This window comes from Meleagris gallopavo, chromosome 1 (assembly GCF_905368555.1).
Source record: "Meleagris gallopavo chromosome 1, MGAL_WU_HG_1.1, whole genome shotgun sequence".
NCBI classification, from domain to species: Eukaryota; Metazoa; Chordata; class Aves; order Galliformes; family Phasianidae; genus Meleagris; species Meleagris gallopavo.
Window position 1 is genome coordinate 133,129,240 of NC_139404.1, and position 17,681 is coordinate 133,146,920.

Sequence of the window (17,681 nt, forward strand, 5' to 3'; positions counted from 1 at the left end):
CAATCCTTCTGACAGAGAAAACAAAATGGAGAAAGAAACTGCCTGTGTGCTTTAGAAAGACTGCCTGTCAGACTCGATTAAAGTCCGCAGGAAAATACAAAAACAGCAAGAAAACAGAATGAGTTAAGGATAGCCAAAGGGGCACCAGATAAAATGAATACTGTACCAAAGAGGAAACAGACCTCTTTCTAAAAAGGGATGGGAAATAAATTGTTACAAAATAAGAATAATACCGAACTATTTTCAAACTTCTTTGTTTGTACAAAGAAAAATGAAGATGGAGTGCTGGCAATTAAGAAGTATTGGTAACATTGTAGGTGTTGATGAAAAAGCGTGCAAAAAAAATATTTGTTAAATTAACTACCCTGACTAAATTCATCCATAATATTGAAGGAAATTTTATTGAATTGCCTATTATTTCTTATGTCTCGGAGAAAGGGGAAAGTACACTAAGATGGGGAAGATCCAGCTTGCCAGTTTAATCAGGGAGGCGTGATGTAGGTATTGAACGTCCCATTATAATCAGCAGCAGTGTAAGACTTCATTCATCTCTCACATACAGACATGGCCTGACGGCCCCAGGGAGATGCATGCCGAGGACTAACGGATGTGCCACAGAAAGTACAGGGAGCCCATGTCCCTCTGGAGCACAGAGCTGGAGGCCAGACAGGATGGGACCTGTCTCAAGTATCTCAGAGTGCTCCAAGTATCTCCAATTAACCAACTGAGCCGAGAGCCTGGAGCAGGAGTTACGTCCAAGGAGAGTTCCAAATGTCTGTCTTCACACCAGCTAATGTTAAAGTTCCTACCGAATTCCCTCATTGGTCAAACAAATCAGTACAGTTACTGACAGATAAAAATCATGTCTAAAATGATGTCAGCCAGTTTTTATTTGGGCATGGTGAAATCACTTTTCAGAGACAACAGTTAGAAACACCACATGGCCGCAAATGATGAGTTTGTAAGAAACCCCTACAAAAAGCCCAATGGGTTGTTTCCTTTAAGTCTGCCAGATTGCTCCTATCCTCTGTGTCCTGCATTGGGGTTTGCTAGGGAGAGGTGGTTCTATTTAAAAGCCAAATCCACATCATTATCTAAATGCCCCATGGGCACAACAGGCCCAGCCTGTGACCTCCTCTATTTGCTGCCTTCTTGGTGTGAAACAAATCACAGCTTCTTCCACTCTGGGGCTGTGTGGAGCAGGCTGACATGAGCAAGGCCTTATTGTACTCTGGGAGAGAGATGGCTGGTGGACACACAGGGTGCTCAATCAGAGGGGAAGCAGAGAAAAGCCTCCTTCAACAGCTCTGAAACATAACTCTATCAGCAGCACTTCACTTCTGCTGAGGTGTGAGGTAAATAAAATGCCAAAGAGAGGGGGAGGATTTTTCTGAGAAAGATGTGAGTGCCACTGGAAGATGGTCAGTATGAAGAGATGAAAGTGAACATCTGAGCAGGAATTCCATGAGGATGACATCTGTGAAATTACAGGGAGGAATTTGGAAAAACCTGCTTCTTGTGTATGGAGGGAGCAATAGCACACTGTAAGGCAGGAGATCTCTTGCAGGTAACAATTGTACCCCTGTGGTGGTACAACTGTGGTGAGATGTTCACACTGTAGTTTAACATGAGTCGCAGCTGTTGCAGATGCATAAATAGGCGCTGTGTGCACCTTGATTATGACATTATTTTCATCTGTCCCTATAATTCAAGTTTATGTAAGGTGTCTGCTAACAACGTGGTAAAGTCTAACTTAATCCTCGTGAAACGTGACAGTTACTTTTTTTTTTTTTTTTTTTTGCATTAGCAAATAAATAAAATTCTGGAGTACTCCTTTATGATCAGCATGACTTAAATTTCAAGTGTTTCTACAGTACAGTGCAGCACTTTTCAATGCAACTTGGGAATTCATGTGGTTATCTTATAACCAGCACAGACTGGGGTCAAGAATGTGACCATCCACTATGAATAGTTCCCACTTACACTTCAGTACATATATTTTTAGAACTACTTATTTTTGGCCTAATGCATCTAGTGGTGGGGTAACTGGATTTTTTTCTCTCCTGTGCCCACTTTCCTTTTAAAAAGCATGGACTGTTGTCTACTCACGGTGTGATAAAATGCATTTGACATTTCTCTTGTTTGCATTTAAAGATGTGGAAAGAGTGAGTTTGGTATTTATGTATCTGTATATTCGCATGTCCATTTATTATCTGAATATTCAGTGACAGAATCTGCACAAGCAAATGAGGGACACAACTATACAAATCTATTGAAAAAAAATGGGCCATGTGTGGGTGTGTGCATCTAAATATTTTAGAAGCTGAACAATCACCCTGGAGAATTTTAGGTTAGGGATAGACAAGCTATATGTCCATCTGAATCTTCATGTAAGCAAAGTTTTAGAGATGAATAGTCATAAAACCACTCTGTTGCCATTCTCCAAGGCAGTGGATGTACTGGTACCCTGTGTGTGCTTCCTGAAGTGCTGTGCTCAATGGCGCTTCCTGCTTTTGCAGCTGTGGGAAAAAAAAAAAAAAAAAGAAAAGCAGCCATAAGGTCAGTCTGGGCTGAGATTCTAACTAAAAATATTGTTAATAATCTATTTAAGTGCTGCAGTACAACAAATGTTAACAGTGGCATCACCGCTGAAAGAGCTACATCTACAGATTTGCCTGGGGAGGCTTCACTGACAAAAGCGAGGCACCAAGGAGTTTTCTGGCGCCCAAGACTGAGGCTTTCAAAGCTGTGGTTTTTCACTTAGGCATCTCATTCAAAGTTTAAAAAAATAAAAATCCTTCTGAACCTGGAGATTTCTCTTTATCTATGATGTTACAAAGGAAACAAGAGACAACACTATGAAATGGGCCACCAAAGTCTGAGGTTCTACCACAGACAGAATGTGCGGACTCAGGCACTTGCTGTGACTAAGCCTGAAACACATCACTTGTTTTCCAGACAGCAGCCTGGCCTCACATTCTAAGCCCTTTGGCCACAACAACCCCATGCAATGCTACAGGCTTGGGACAGAGTGGCTGGAAGACTGTGTAGAGGAAATAGACCTGGGGGTATTGGTCAGTGCTTGGCTGAACATAAGCCAGCAGTGTGCCCAGGTGGCCAAGAAGGCCAATGGCACCCTGACTTGTATCACCCTCTATGCCAACCTGAAGGGAGCTTGTGGCAAGGTAGGGATCAATCTCTTCTCCCACATAAGTAGTGATAGGACTAGAAGGAATGGCATGAAGTTGTGCCAGGGGAGGTTCAGGTTGGATATTAGGAAAAGTTTCTTCTCCAGTAGAGTGGTCATGTGCTGGAACGGGCTGCACAGGGAGGTGGTGGAGTCATAATCTCTGGAGGTGTTCAAGGGATGTTTAGATGTTGTACTAAGAGACATGGTTTAGTGGGGAAAAAATGGTGATAGGTTGATGAGTGATCTTGGAGGTCTTTTCCAACCTTGTTGATGCTATGACTTTGTGATTACCTTCTGGCTTCCTTGTTGCAGTTAGTCCTACCATGAAGCTTGTCTTCCATATCCACTTAAGCTATTGCCACTCCTTTTTAATTAATGGGTGGGTTGATGATCTCATATGTTTGTCTACAGGCAGTTTTGTTACTTTTCAATAAGTACAGGCCTGAAGTGATGCAAAGCCACTGCATCTAATGGCTGTGTCTGTTTGTCTCCTCCAATGGCAGGCTGGGCTGTGGCGTGGGGCAGAAGAGGGATGTGCTCAGCTGTGCTGTGGGCAACATGCATGGCTAACAGCAACTCCTGGAGCCAGGTCTAGCAAAACCCTCTGAAAAACAAACAATCAAATAGCAGCTTCTTGCATGACACACCTACAAGAGAGCATCATTCATTCCAGAGATGTTGGCAGATTATCACAGTGATTCTTACTGGATTTCTGTCAAAAATTACACATTTCTTTTTTCTTTAACAATGGAGATTTTTCGAACTTCAAGAAGCATCCCAGGAACACCCTTCCCTTTCAGTTCCTGCTCATTTTTATTGGGATGGAGAGGAGAGGAGAGGAGAGGAGAGGAGAGGAGAGGAGAGGAGAGGAGAGGAGAGGAGAGGAGAGGGAGAGGAGAGGAGAGGAGAGGAGAGGAGAGGAGAGGAGAGGAGAGGAGAGGAGAGGAGAGGAGAGGGCAAACACCTCTCCACCTGTGTTTTCCAATAGTGGTGTCTGAGCTGGCATATATCAAGCCCAGAAGTACAGCGGACTGGTCTCAGTATAGAGCATAGAAGCTGGAACATGCTTATAGAAATCTGTGAACTAGAAACTATGAACTTCCTTGTTTTGTTTTCTTTTGGGATTGTTAAGTAGTTTGCCTTGTGCATTACAGTGTCATTGAATCAGGCAGTTCTCTCTCTGGTTCAGCCCCATGCAGAGTTGTTGGTGCAACCAGACAAAACAGCAAATGGTCCAGCCTAGTTGATCCTCAGAAGCTATCCATGCCTATAAAGGTCTACAGGAAGGTTGAATCCTCCTAGAACAGCAAAGCACAGTAGAGCTGGCTTTGAGCTATTGGCCTTACAGCTCTCCTAGCATCATTACTATGCAACTTTTCTGGCTAGAAAGTCTCCAAACCACTGAGGCTGGGAAACACTAGGGGAGAAGCAAACAAGCCCAAGCTGTGTTATCTACCCCCAGTGGTCCCTATGGGCAGCACCTGTGCAGTACCCCTTCTCCATGTCTCCCCACCCTGCTGATCCCAGAGATGCTGAGCAGTGTCCGTGAGGCTGTCCCTGCTTCTATGCGTGGGAGGAATGTGCTCTGACCAGAGAAGATGCCTTCATGCACAGATTTGGGAAAGCATGTTTTCTTCATCAGTAAACAAACTATGAGTCATTGGCAGTCACATGGGAGAAGATGAGATTACAAAGAATGTATAAGCAAATAAATTAACTCCCTTTAGTCATGGCAACAACTCAGCGTTTCCACCCAAATGTTCTATTCCAATTCATCTTTCTTGCTTTATTTTTGTAACGCTGTTGTCCTTCTACTTTGGGAAATTCTAATAGAGTTTGTTCAGAAATTTTTCGAAACGTAGTTCTTGCGTAAGACCACATTTGGAGACCTGGTCTTTATTTTTTGACACTTACGTGCTAGGGGACAGCTGTGGGGAAGGAACAGAGTGGTGTCCCTCTCTTCCATGATGATGATGCTGCAGTTGTTGGTGTGGCGTTTGCCACTCGACTGGGGAAATAGCTCTTACCCTATGGATATCACTGCTGAACCCCCACCCCAAATGTGTATGTGTGAATCTCTATCTGTAGGAGCAGCTTTTGAGGTTTGTTGATCCCTGTCCTCAAGCACAGATGTTGGAATACTGCAGTCCCAAGCACCATGCCTCTCTGGGGACATCTCTATTTAAAAACAGAGTTCTGTTCCAATCTGTTTCCATTACATCTGCATTTTAGACTAGTTGATGCAAAGTGCTCTGTTTTCCACAGACCCTGCAAACATAGAAATCTTGTGGGAGAGCTGGGTGTCTCTCCTTGTTTGAAGCTCTATTCTTTCAAAGGTGATGTCCTGATAATAGGTAGCAAGTAGTCTAAAAATAACATAAGCTCTTGAATAAATTGAATATTTATTAAAATCCTATAGCATCAGGCTATGTCAAAAATACTCGCTGATGCATGGAAAGTTGGAAATTTTTGGAATCACTTTCTGATTTAAATACCTTTTAATACAGTCCTCATCTATAAGCTGCCACAAGTAGATGGTACATTTTTCACTAAAATGGGGAAAAGACTTCAGAGGCCATTTTAGAGAAATGAATTATTCAAATATTACTTTCATTCATACATTTCCCAAAGTTATTTTCCCATCAATTTTGTCCCTCCTTATATGAGATCCAAGAAATTTAGGTAGAAGGCATACCCACCTTTTCTAGCACACTCTCCAATGTTTTCACTAGAAGTAATCCCTCATTATAGATTAATAATAATAATAATAACAAAGTTACTACAACTGCTTTTGTATCTGAATGATGTTGTTCTAACTGTAGAACTCAATGCTAATCCAAGCCATTCAAGCATTGCTATAATCTTGGTAGAGGAGACTGAAGAAGTATGCGAGCAGCCAACGACTGTAATATAGATTGGCACAGGCTGCCCAGGGAGGTGGTGCAGTCACCGTCCCTGGAGGTACTCAAAACCATGTGGATGTGGCACTGAGGGATGTGGTCAGTGGGCATGGTGGGGGTGGGCTGATGGTTGAAATAGATGATGTGAGAGGTCTTTTCCAACTGCAATGATTCTGTGATTCTATGAAATCTCATCACGCTGTAAATGAATCAATTATTTTATTTTTCAAGTCACTTTCACCTTTTGTTCCACTGTTTATCACTTATTTCCAATGGCAACATTTTATTGCAAATATTGTTTTCAATCACTGAGAAGAGATAATGTGAGGGAAGGAGAGAAAGAACCGCAGCATGGAAAGAGCTTTAGCCCCTGTGACCATCATCAGCCAGTGCAGCGATTGCTAACATGGCAGGTAATGGGCCTGCAGCTGTCTCTTCCCTGCCGTTTAGACAAAGAGCCTTCTTTTTCCTGGTCTTGTAAAGATCTTCAGGCTGCAATAAATTAAAACTACCCTGCTAAACTCTCAAGGCTCTCCAAACTGGGAGACATTGTTAGTAAAGGTTTAAACTGGGGACATAACAAATTATTCATGCAGGAAACTTAAAAGGCTGTGGGATTTGTTCCAGTATGGTAGATAACTTTTTCATTATCGGCGGTAGCAATAATCATAGTCTTAGTTCTGTGGTTCAGTTTATGGTGGTTATAATTTATGATGGAAGAGTTTACACTTAACAGTAAAAGTGAGGGGACAGCAAAATTCTGTTAAAGGTAATTAACTCCAGGGATGTAGAGCTGAAGGCCACGCTGACAAGCATAGGATGAACAAAGAGAAAAATCTATATGGATGACAAGTTTTATACTCTTTCTTCTAGCAGGTCAACCGTAAGGTGTCTTTTTTTTTTTTTAATTGACACTCTTGATGAATCAGTTTAAATACTACAAACCTATATTTTGTTCCTGTTATTGTCGATGCTGATAAGGACATCTGAAAATGAAATCTGAACAAGAACAGGTCAGGTGAAGCAATATGTGGGTGAGAGCACTTCCTCTGCACAGAGCAGGGTAAGACAGACTGTGTGTAAACAAGTGATGATTCATTGTCTTTCCTTTGAAGGAAAAGAGCTAACTTGGCTCTAAATTCTCCATGCTTCTTCAGTTTGAGTGCAGCACTGATTCTCCAGCACTCTGAGATGCTTTCCCGGCAGACTGCAGCTGTTGTATCCCTCAAAAGGGACCAGACTGAATAAATCACAGCTCCTGCTTTACTGTTTGTTGTTTGCTATTATTTGGATGGGGTTTTTTTTGTTTTGTTTTGGTTTTTGTTTTTTTTCCTTCTCCTTCTTTCAGGCATGAAAAGTAGATCTTTATAAAGGAGTCTCATGGAGAAAAAATAAATTAATGCTTTCGAAGCAATTCATCTCATTTGAGCTGTTCATTTAATAGAGAGGAAAGAGATTAAAAATGAACTCTCCAAAGGCTGGCTCTGGTGGAGCAAGGAGCTAAGACATTAACCATCTCTGCTTGTCAAGATCTAATGCTGTTAGTCCCCTCGCTGCTGTATAACACATACGTGGGGTTAGTAGTTAAGGGATGGATATTATTTAGATTATAGATAAGAAATTGAAGGCTGAGTTTATTTTTTTATCCACATCCGAACTGTCAAAAGCACTTGAAGCAAAAGAATTTTAATTCTTATTTTATGAATGTGAAAATGGTTTATCTTCCTGTTGAGACAGTGGATGGGAGCAGTGGTATCAGGAGCTTTGTGGTGAATTTCATCTCTGGTAATGAATTGCTTCCTGATCTAACTGCTATATGCCATCATTTCTTTATCCTAAATGTAGGTCTATATAAACTGCCCCTGTCTCATGGGAAACTCTAGAAATGAGCAGAAGTGTATGTATAAAAAATACTATATTAGTGCTGCTATCACTGATATTTAGGCTGATGTTTTCTAGCTTAAATATCCAAAACACTTTCCTCACTATTTTCTTTGCCATTTAAATGTGGCCCAGTCAGGCAGATTCAAGCAATGCTTTGAAAAAGACAGTAAAGTCACCCAAAAGACCAAAGTCCTTTTTCTTTATATATTTAAAATCATTTGTAGCCAGAGTTTACTAGTTTGTTTGTTTGAAGAAATGTTTGGAAGGGTTTTGTATTTTCTATCTTTTGTGTAGCTCTGAGACTTTTGGATGGTCACAACATAGGCAAAGGTTACTAGTAGAGTCACACAGAAAATGTAAGAACTTGTGGGCCTCAGAGTATTTCTTTCAGTAAGGAAAGTTTATACAGCTTATGGAAGAATAACTGAGGAAATTCAATTTCTGCAGCTTTTGTATCTCATTTCCTCAGTTACCCTGTCCTCCCCTGAGCTCTATCTTTTCTCTAGGAGCCCAGAGCAAGTAGGGAAAAATGTACTGAATGTAATGGTTGGTTTGGGAAATTCTTCCAAAAAGGAATGTTTGTCCATTATGAATGGCCATGTGCTGCATTTATTTTAGAGCACTTTTTTTTCTCTGCTGTAAGGACATGGGTACATAAATAGCCTCTGTTTCTCAAGATATTGTGGTTTGACTGAGTGTTTCAGACTAAAATGATGAGTTACATGGGCACTACAGTTAAGGGTTGTTGTGGTCCTCCTACCTGTGTGTTTCAGACTGCAATGTGAGCACTAGAGTAAGGATGTATTCACTGGCCCTTCCTCTTCACAGCCTCAAATACATCCACTAACCAATGTGCCAAACCTGACACTGCATTCTGCCTATCGATGTGGCTCTTCCTCCCACGAGGACTTTCTTACGAGGAGATGGTCGTTCTTTAGTTTTTACAACAACAGTTGTATTATTATTGCTTATGTGCTGCTGTAAATATAGGTGATTCTGATAGGAATGCATAACAAAATACGGCTTCGACTGGGGCTGCAATTTAAAGTCATGTAAACAATATGAGCCATGCTCATATTCTCACATATAGAGCTCACAAGTCTAGTTCAGCTGGTTCTCTACCAACCCTAAGTTTTCGATGCGTCTGTGTTTCTCCTAAGCAATAAGTTTAGCATTTTATACGTGGTTCATCATCCTAATATCTGAACTAGTGAGTACCTAAAAACCTGAAGCACAATTTTTCTGTGTATGAATAAGAGATGCATACTTCCAAGACATATATCAAATGAAGAGATGTCTCCTCTCTTTACCTGCCTGAGCTGTGAGAGATCTATCTGTAGTTTATGGTTCTGCTTTATAGCAGATACATTTTATTTCCTCAGACTCAATAAAAGTGAATACAGAAATCTGTAATTGTATTTGATTAGTCATTTATATTCTAAATGGCAGCACTGCATCATGTGGAATAGGAAGAAAAATGCCTAAAAAATAACAAGATTTCTTCTTGCATATGAACTATTTCTTCTAAGTCTGCCTGCATGTGAACAACTCCCTTGACCACCTTATCACTGCTCACTTAGCAAGCAGTAAATGAATGGAAGTGTTATTAAATTCATTTGTCAAAGCATTTGGATGGGGACGTGTCCTATTCTCTGTAAAATGAACACTAAGAAGAACATGAAACAGCAGAAAACAAACTTTGCAGGAGAAGTCCAATCTTCCAGTGATGCTCTGGCACACTGAGTCTTCTGAGCAGGTGGGGTTAGCCTGGGATTCCTGTTTGACAGGGTCAGGGAAAAGGAGTAAAGCAAGCATTAAGCAAGCCCAGGGCAAGGTTACTTCCTCCATCCTTCCCTTCCCTACACAGACTTGGGGTCAGTCACGTTCCTTCCACTTCTTTGTATCAGAGAACTTAGGGAAATTCATTTGCTAATCCTGCCCCCAGGCTCCCTCTTCTCTAAGTGATCTTCCAATAATTTGGAGATATAGACTCTACCTCCCTCTCTGCACCTGCTTTTCACTTTTCATTTTTACCAACAAAATGCTGTTCCCAAAGGATGATGCTTGATGTTTCTTCATTAAATCCACTTTCTGCAAAAGTACATACAGGATTTGTTCCTAATACAGGAGAATCTGTAAAATAAGACATTTGTGCTAGGTTTTTCCTTATCTAAACATAAATGTCAATTGAATCTAAAGAAATTAGATAGCTGCTCAGATAACACAGCAAATGTTCCAGAAAACTGGGGAGAATGGGAAGGTTGGTTCTCCAGTCAGTCATAGATCACAGATGAACACCTTGCTGCCAGCTGCCATGCAATGGTTTGTGGAAGTTCCTGAAAGGTTGGCTAGGATGGCTCACGCACCCCCGTGGACATTCAGCAGGGACAATGTTGGGGCAGCGACTCTATGTGACATTGCTTTGGCTTCCTGATTGCATGAATGGAGCTCAGTGACTTGCTTAGGGCTGGACGTGATGAAAGGCCAGTGTGACTAACAACAGGCTTTGTGCTGTTACAGCGCCAAAACCCAACATGGCAGCTCCACACCTTCCTGTCTAACTCCAGGACACATGGCACGTGCCTGGGACCGTCCCCAATCCTGATGTCATGTCTGGGTCTCACAAGTGAGTCACTGGAGAGGGCCCTGTGTTGCTGTGAGAAGAACGTGGGCTGGGACAGGAGGATGGAGGCATGAGCCATCCCCTCTTGCTCTGGAGCTGACTGTTTTGGTGGCTGCATCTGCAACCTCTGAGGTTGCAGGAAATGGATTTAATGAAGAAACATCAAGCGTCTGCAATGTCTGAGGCTCTGTGGAGTGAAGAATGTTGGCACAACTTTATTAAAAAAAAAGATGCATGAGTATTTTCTTGAACATAGGCAACTGTCCAAGTAGTGACATACGGCCTAGATAGCAGCTACTGGGGGATATGTCCACACTAGATGCATTCCCTCCTAGCTTTGAATAAACTTTTCATACCAGAGTATAAACATTTATGATTTAATCTAGGAATTAGCCCCAGAGAAACCACAAATGTCTAGAGTAAAGTCTGCATTTGTTGCAGATAATCAATTGCTGGTCAGCAAATAATTAATCTGATCTAAAGAGGTCTCTTTAGTAAAGAAGGCTATACAGGCTGAACACACACAGCTTTGCACTGTTGCAGGAAAAGAATTGGGACAAAATACAGCTCCAAAAGGAGCACACAGCTTCCTTTTTTGTAACAATATACGTAGGGAGCAGAGAGCTAACTGGTCTACGGCATACCTGCCTGCCAGAAGGCAAGGGGCTGTCAGGTCAGGACACACAAGCAGAGATACACATAAACAACATCGCATTTATCTGAGAGAAATCCACTGGCACATATATTCCCCAAACTGCTGAGTCTGATATGGTACCTTTAATGCAGTGATATTTGCATGTACACAAGTCTATCTTTTCACATATTTAATTAACACAAATAAAAGACATAAGCTGGAAGCATCTTGAGATTACAGTGAAAAGTCAGGTAAATTTGCTAGGTCTAACCTTAAATGATAGCAAAAAAGACACATAGGCCTATTTGAGACACAAATCATTTTCCATAAATGTTGCTAAATAGACTTATGAAAAAGAAGAAGAAGAAAATGAAGAAGTGAAAAGAAAAAAAGGAAAAAGAAAAAAAGAGAAGTCGTTTGACAGTTAATTCTTCAGCCATTTTCCTCTCTTTTTGAGCTGGCACTCCACGATAGCATTTCCATTATGTGCTGTCTCTGGTGTATTGCTATCAAAACACACAGAATTTTCCCATTGAGTGGAAAATTGGCAAGTCCTTCTTGTTTACAACTGCAAAAGTAACAACTCTGATAAAGGAATGGTCACAATTATGCCACTTTTAGCCAAACTGCGAGGAAAATAACTTACCCTTCCGTTAGCCTGGCCTGTGGACCTGAGTGTGCTATTCTGAAAAACAAGACTGATTTTGCTTTTCAGAGTGTCAGCACTCAGAGGGCTGTACTCACTTAGTGACTTCCTGGCTCCAGTGTATCAAAAAGCAAAAGGGTTCCCTCTGCAAGTGTTCGAGGTTTTTCACTGTAATCGGTGCTCTCAACAGACTTGGTTTTGGCAGAAGAGTGTGAGGTTGACTTCATTTCTGTGCAGCAGGTCAAAGGCTGAAAGTGAAATGCTAGGCTTGAAGGCAGCCAAATCTTAGAATCCTCCCACAGTAGTCCCCTCTGGCCCTGCTTTGTGTTTCTTCTTCAGTCCTAGGTGTTCAGAAGCATGTGAGAAAATACAGCATCACATTACTTCAGTGCTTTCCCTTCTTGAATCTCAAAGCAAGATCATCAAGCCTCACAAAGCACCTGCGAGGAGCTGAAGCACCATGGCTTTTCTGAGCAGAGGTAATGCAGTTTTTGGGTGCCCACATGGAGACACTTGGAAGGTTCAGAGATACAAATACCAGGCCATCAGCCACTAGTATTTGTAGCTCATGACTCCAAATAAGCACAGTTAAAATGTGGTGATTATTTTTATTTATTTTCTAGTGAAAAAAAAAAGGAAAGGAATTAAAAAAAAAAAAGCTAGGAGTATGCATGTTCAGCTTTGAGAGCAAGAAACTTTATTTGTTGCTTTTTTTTTTTCTTTTTTTCTTTTTTTTCTCTGAAGAAGGTCAAGACTAGAAAACCTAACTAAAGATTTGGATTTGGGCTGTTTGGTCTCTAAGTAAAAAGCAAAAAGTACACACCATATTGTGTAACTCATGGCAAAACTGCAAGAGCAGATGAAATCAGTGAAAGCCAATTTTCTGTAACCAGTTTCAAAGTTGCAGACATTGAGGTACATGGTAGCACAGTATTAGGCACTCAGTAGGAGAGGATGTTACTAATACAGGCCGTGCTACCATGGAGTATACTGCACTGAGCAAATCACCACCCGGTCTGTAACATCTGTAGGTCTCCATGAACAATGTCATCCAGACCCAAAGGCACAACACATTCCCTCTGGCTTGGCTAAATCCCAGGAATTCCTCTCCTATGGGTATTTTGGTGGAAAAGGCCCGGTGACGGGGAAGTTTGAGGCAGGAATGGGGAGAATGCAACCACTCCCCGTTAGTGTTTATCCCACCCACCCTCCCACGAAGCTCTGGAGTTGGCAACTGGCTACAGCCATGCTGACAGAGATGTGGTAAGACTGAGGGAGAGAAGGACCTCTGGTTCTCTACAGGTTTCTCTCTGGGTGAATGAAGCTACTGCTTTGTGGGGTTAAGGGAGAGTACACGGGCTGTTGGCTGATTGACCTGTCAGAACCTGCTGGTGTTGACATAAAGCAGATGAACTGCAAGTTAAGTTGCTCCACTGTTTGCCCTGCAAGGCAACAGTGCCCTAAGGACCTCACCGACCAAGCCCCAGGAGAGCAGCAGGATGCTGTAGTGGCGAGCTCTGAAGAAAGCCTTCCAGCAGATCAAGAGGAAGACACCACATGGACGTTTGTGAGAAATGTCTAATTTCAAACGCGTTTAAATGTTAATGGGTAGGTAATTTAAAACTCAGAATAGAACCTGCCAGTACTAGGTCAAACAGCTCCTCAACACATTGGACCACCACAACCTGATCTAGTGCCTGATCCAGTGGGTGGCCACCCTGCCCACAGCAGAAGGATGGAACTAGATGATCTTAAAGGTGCCTTCAACCCAAGCCATTTTATGATCAGATGATTCTTTCTGGTCTTCTGAGGATGGCAGCAGCACAGTGTCTGGCCACATCCTCCACAACTCTCCTGCCTGCCGGCAGATCCCACAGTCTCTGCTGAAGAGGGGTTTTGCAGTGAGAGTGATGACATTTCAAACCAGGAATTTGCAGAACTATGAGGACCATTTGCTTGGCATTGCCTACTTGTTGCCAGCAGCAGGATTTGTTCCAAAGAATGGTGTCAACTTCTCTTCCTCGTTTGGGAGATGATCAGCTCAGATGCACATCCAGATTCTTTTTGTTTCGTATGCCCATGTATGTTCACACACTGCAGATAAATACGCCTTAACTTACATTAGCATGACACAATGAGTGACAAAACTATAAATTCAACAGATCCACCCCATATAAAAAAAAATAAATAAAAGGCACCTGATTCATATCAGCTGAGTGCTGGAATTTTCAACTAAATCAGAATTGACTGAGCCATGACTGACTCACAGCACTGAAATGTACCACCTGTATGCAGCGCCCGCCATGCTTTACATCTACAAATTAGCTCTCCATCATCCTGGTGAACTATAATCACATAAAACACAGGAGTGCTAAATTGCCCGAGCTTTACCAACTAAGGTAAAGCTATAGAGCCCTTTGGTGACAGTGACAGATAGAAAACAAAGCCAAGAACACTGATTTCTGAATTATTTCCCTTGTCTCTAGACAATACCTGTATGTAATAGAGATCAGTTAAAAGAATGGAGGTGGAGCAGATCTGAGCTTAGATATGCTCAACCATTTGCTATTGCCAGGCTGCTGTCTTTGCAGTAGTTGTTGAAAAATTGGTTGGTTTAAAGCTAAAGAAGGAAAAAAAAAAACAAAAAAACCAACAAAACAAACAAACAAACAAAAAGAAACCTATAACCATATCCTGCAACCTGATTATCTTATCAGCTCTTCTGTGACAACTAAAAATAAGCTTTTTCTTTCCTTAAAATAATGAACTGTACAGAGAATAAGGTCTATTTAAAATACAATCAAAATTCAAAATAAATCTTACTTTATCTTCATTTCAGTTAACAAACTGCATTTATTAGCTTAACAGTTGAGTGTTTTCTGATTTCTTTTCTGTATTATTTGTATTTGACCAGTGTTTTTTGCATTGCTGCCTTGTATTCAGTTCTTCTATTATGAATAAGTGTTCAACAATTTAAATTATAACTGATGGAGTCACAGGACAATTTTTCTCTCAGTCATGTTAGCTCCTTATACTATTTTTCTTTCAGCTAATTCTAATTTTAATTAGTTGTGGCAGCAATTGATTGTACTGATGTACTACTATTCAATTAATTCCACAGTGGTGACTGGGGTTATTTGCTGAGTGACAGCCAAATACTGGAGTGCAGAGTATTTTACAATAATTACCTACCAGTTCTACTGGAAACAGTGGTATATCATCTTGTATACCCAGATGATGACTTTAAAGTCACATCTAGTTACATTCAGCCTGAGCGTTCCCCTGTGTAACGAACCCTGCTCAAAAACATCCTTGACAAAAGATGTAGCAGGAGGTACATTTTTATTATTTTGTCTTCCTCCGATCTTTTAAAATACGTTTCTTGTCAGAAAATAAGGATGACCTCATTTGTTAAGCGTGGAGAACATACATTTTGTAAGATGAAGAAAGAATTTTAAAAACATCCTGAAGTTTTCCATCAGAAGCAGGTGCCATCTTGGTTCATCCATTATGTTTTAGCTCCTTCTGTTGCAGATCATGTATACGCAGGGAAAATCATACTTTCCACAATCACTTTACACTGATCATCTTTTTGTCTTAATTCTAGATTGAAACGTAAAATACAGACTGCAGCTTCACATTTTCTGAACCACACAAAGCAGACATGGTGATGACCTGTGTAAGCTGTAGGTGATGTTTGATCTGCGTAGGCTGTAGATCTTGTATAGCCAACAGACTAGAATCTCACGTACCGACTGCTACCAATCTGCATTACACGTTCAAATCCGAAATGCTGCACGAAGCTAAACTTCGCTCCAGCATACAATAGCAGAAAACCCCTTTCAGTTTCTCACCTGATTCAGAATTGCCAGCTGAAGCATTCAAAAGTTCAGCCAGGACACAAACCACAAAACTAATAAGTCCTGATTTAAAAGCACACTGATTTTTCTTTTAATGACAAGTTTCTAAGTTGATAGGAATCAGATTTTCAGGTTTCCCTTGTAGCCATGGAGGGTGAAAAAACTTTCTGAAAGTGGAGCTTCTTGCATAACCTTATCCCTCTTGGTGCTCTAGGAGATACCAGGTGTTATGTATGTTGATGGCAGTACTATGGCAACTGGTCATACATTTTTCAAAGGCAGTGGCTATGATTAGCCATCATTGTTTATAAAAGATGTGAGAAGGCTGATAAGGACCTATTTTGCTTCCTTCTCTGCAGTCAAAGAGAGCACTGTGAACTTGTGAGACTCTGACACTGGCTAGAGCTCCAGTGGTGAAGTCACCCCTTGCTCCTGGAGTTGGTCCTTCAAGGCTGTGGCCAGTGGTTCCTGAGGAAGCTGCAGTGTGAGCTCAGCAAAGGCTCACCAAGATAAGCCTCACCCTTCATCAGGGTCATCTGATTCATTCATCTGAGAGGTAAAAGCTCCTTGCAAAGAAACAAACGGCTGTGCAATCTGTAAGACAGTCATGCAGCTCGCTGCTCTCTGAGTAAGGTGTAACCTGCTCTGTTTCGCTTCTATTGCCTCTCCCCATGTGCTTTTCCCCTTGAGGAAGGGACTATCAGCTTACAGCTCTGAGCAAAGTCCAGCACGGGTAATTTAACTGCCAACATCACCCACCTTGGCAGCACGTTCCATGCCCTGCACGGCACTCACTCAGATCTCACACCACCCTGCCACACGTCAGGGTTGCACAGGAAATGCAGTGACCATGTCTCCACAGCCTGCTTAGCAGCCAGCCCCGATAGGATTTGGTATTTAAATGCAAAGCAGAGATTACGCTGCAGAGTCAAGCCACTTAGCAGCAGCAATATTTTGAATTTCAGAACTACATGAAAGATCAGTTTTAACCTTTGAATAGAGTTCAAAATACATCCCTCAGCGCACTTCTACTTTTAAATAAACAGGAGAATCAAGGGCCCTGACATTTCCAAAGCCCGCAACGCTGGATTGTTTTCCTTGCAGAAATACACTGATTCTTAGCAACTGTCTACAAAAGATAACAATAGAATTTGTCAAATAAAATACAATCTGGTGATAGATTTAGCTGCAGTTTTACAGCACCTTTGGGTAGTTTTGGCCCATTCAATAGAAGAATTTGGATGTATTTTCAGCTCTGAGGACACGTTCTTCCCCTCAATGATTTTTTGTAAATGTCATTGAAGATGCAGCAGTCATGTTGCAAGTGAGAAAAGCAGCTGTGTTACTGTCAGGCTGAATCAGAATCATTGTGCATATATACTTAAGTGACTCAGCAGTAACTAATTGAGTATTTGGGATCCATCTCCCATTGGTAGCGTTCATGTAATTTCCCTTCATGTGCAGGGGAATCAAGTATATGATTTAAGCAGAGAGTATGTAGCAACAGAAACCCTTTTTTAAGTAGGTGATTATTTATTCATTTATTCATTTATTTGAGAGAGAGAGAGAGAGAGAAAATACAGTGACTTTCAGTAAGTTAACTTAATTGTAAGCTGGGAATTTTTCTGAAAGATGTTATAAAAATGAACCTTTTCTTAAGATTAGAAGTAGAAGCCACTTTGTTTTTTTCCTGGAATACCTCATGTGTCTTTACACCTCTATCTCTTAGTGACATCGTATTACAACATCACTTGTATATATGGAGTTTATTAAGTCAGATTCCTTTAAAAGAAGGTATGGGGAAAGAGGAGTAGTAATTTTTAAGAAGTTTATATTTACATTTAGATATATTTTCTCTGCAATGAACTAACACAGAGAGGCAGAATGCCTTTGCTGTCCATGTCCGAACTAAACAACCATTTTCCAGATTTTAACACAATATTT

The 17,681-nt window shown here is 41.2% G+C and overlaps 1 long non-coding RNA gene across 1 annotated transcript; it reads right to left on the reverse strand.

The window, feature by feature from the left end:
- Window positions 1-413: 413 nt before the first annotated feature.
- Window positions 414-12,091, reverse strand: LOC146545625 (uncharacterized). The gene is made up of 3 exons (XR_014881267.1): window positions 11,878-12,091; window positions 3,482-3,794; window positions 414-2,519 (listed from the first exon to the last, which is right to left on the reverse strand). It is a non-coding gene; the product is annotated as an uncharacterized LOC146545625 (long non-coding RNA).
- Window positions 12,092-17,681: the final 5,590 nt, after the last annotated feature.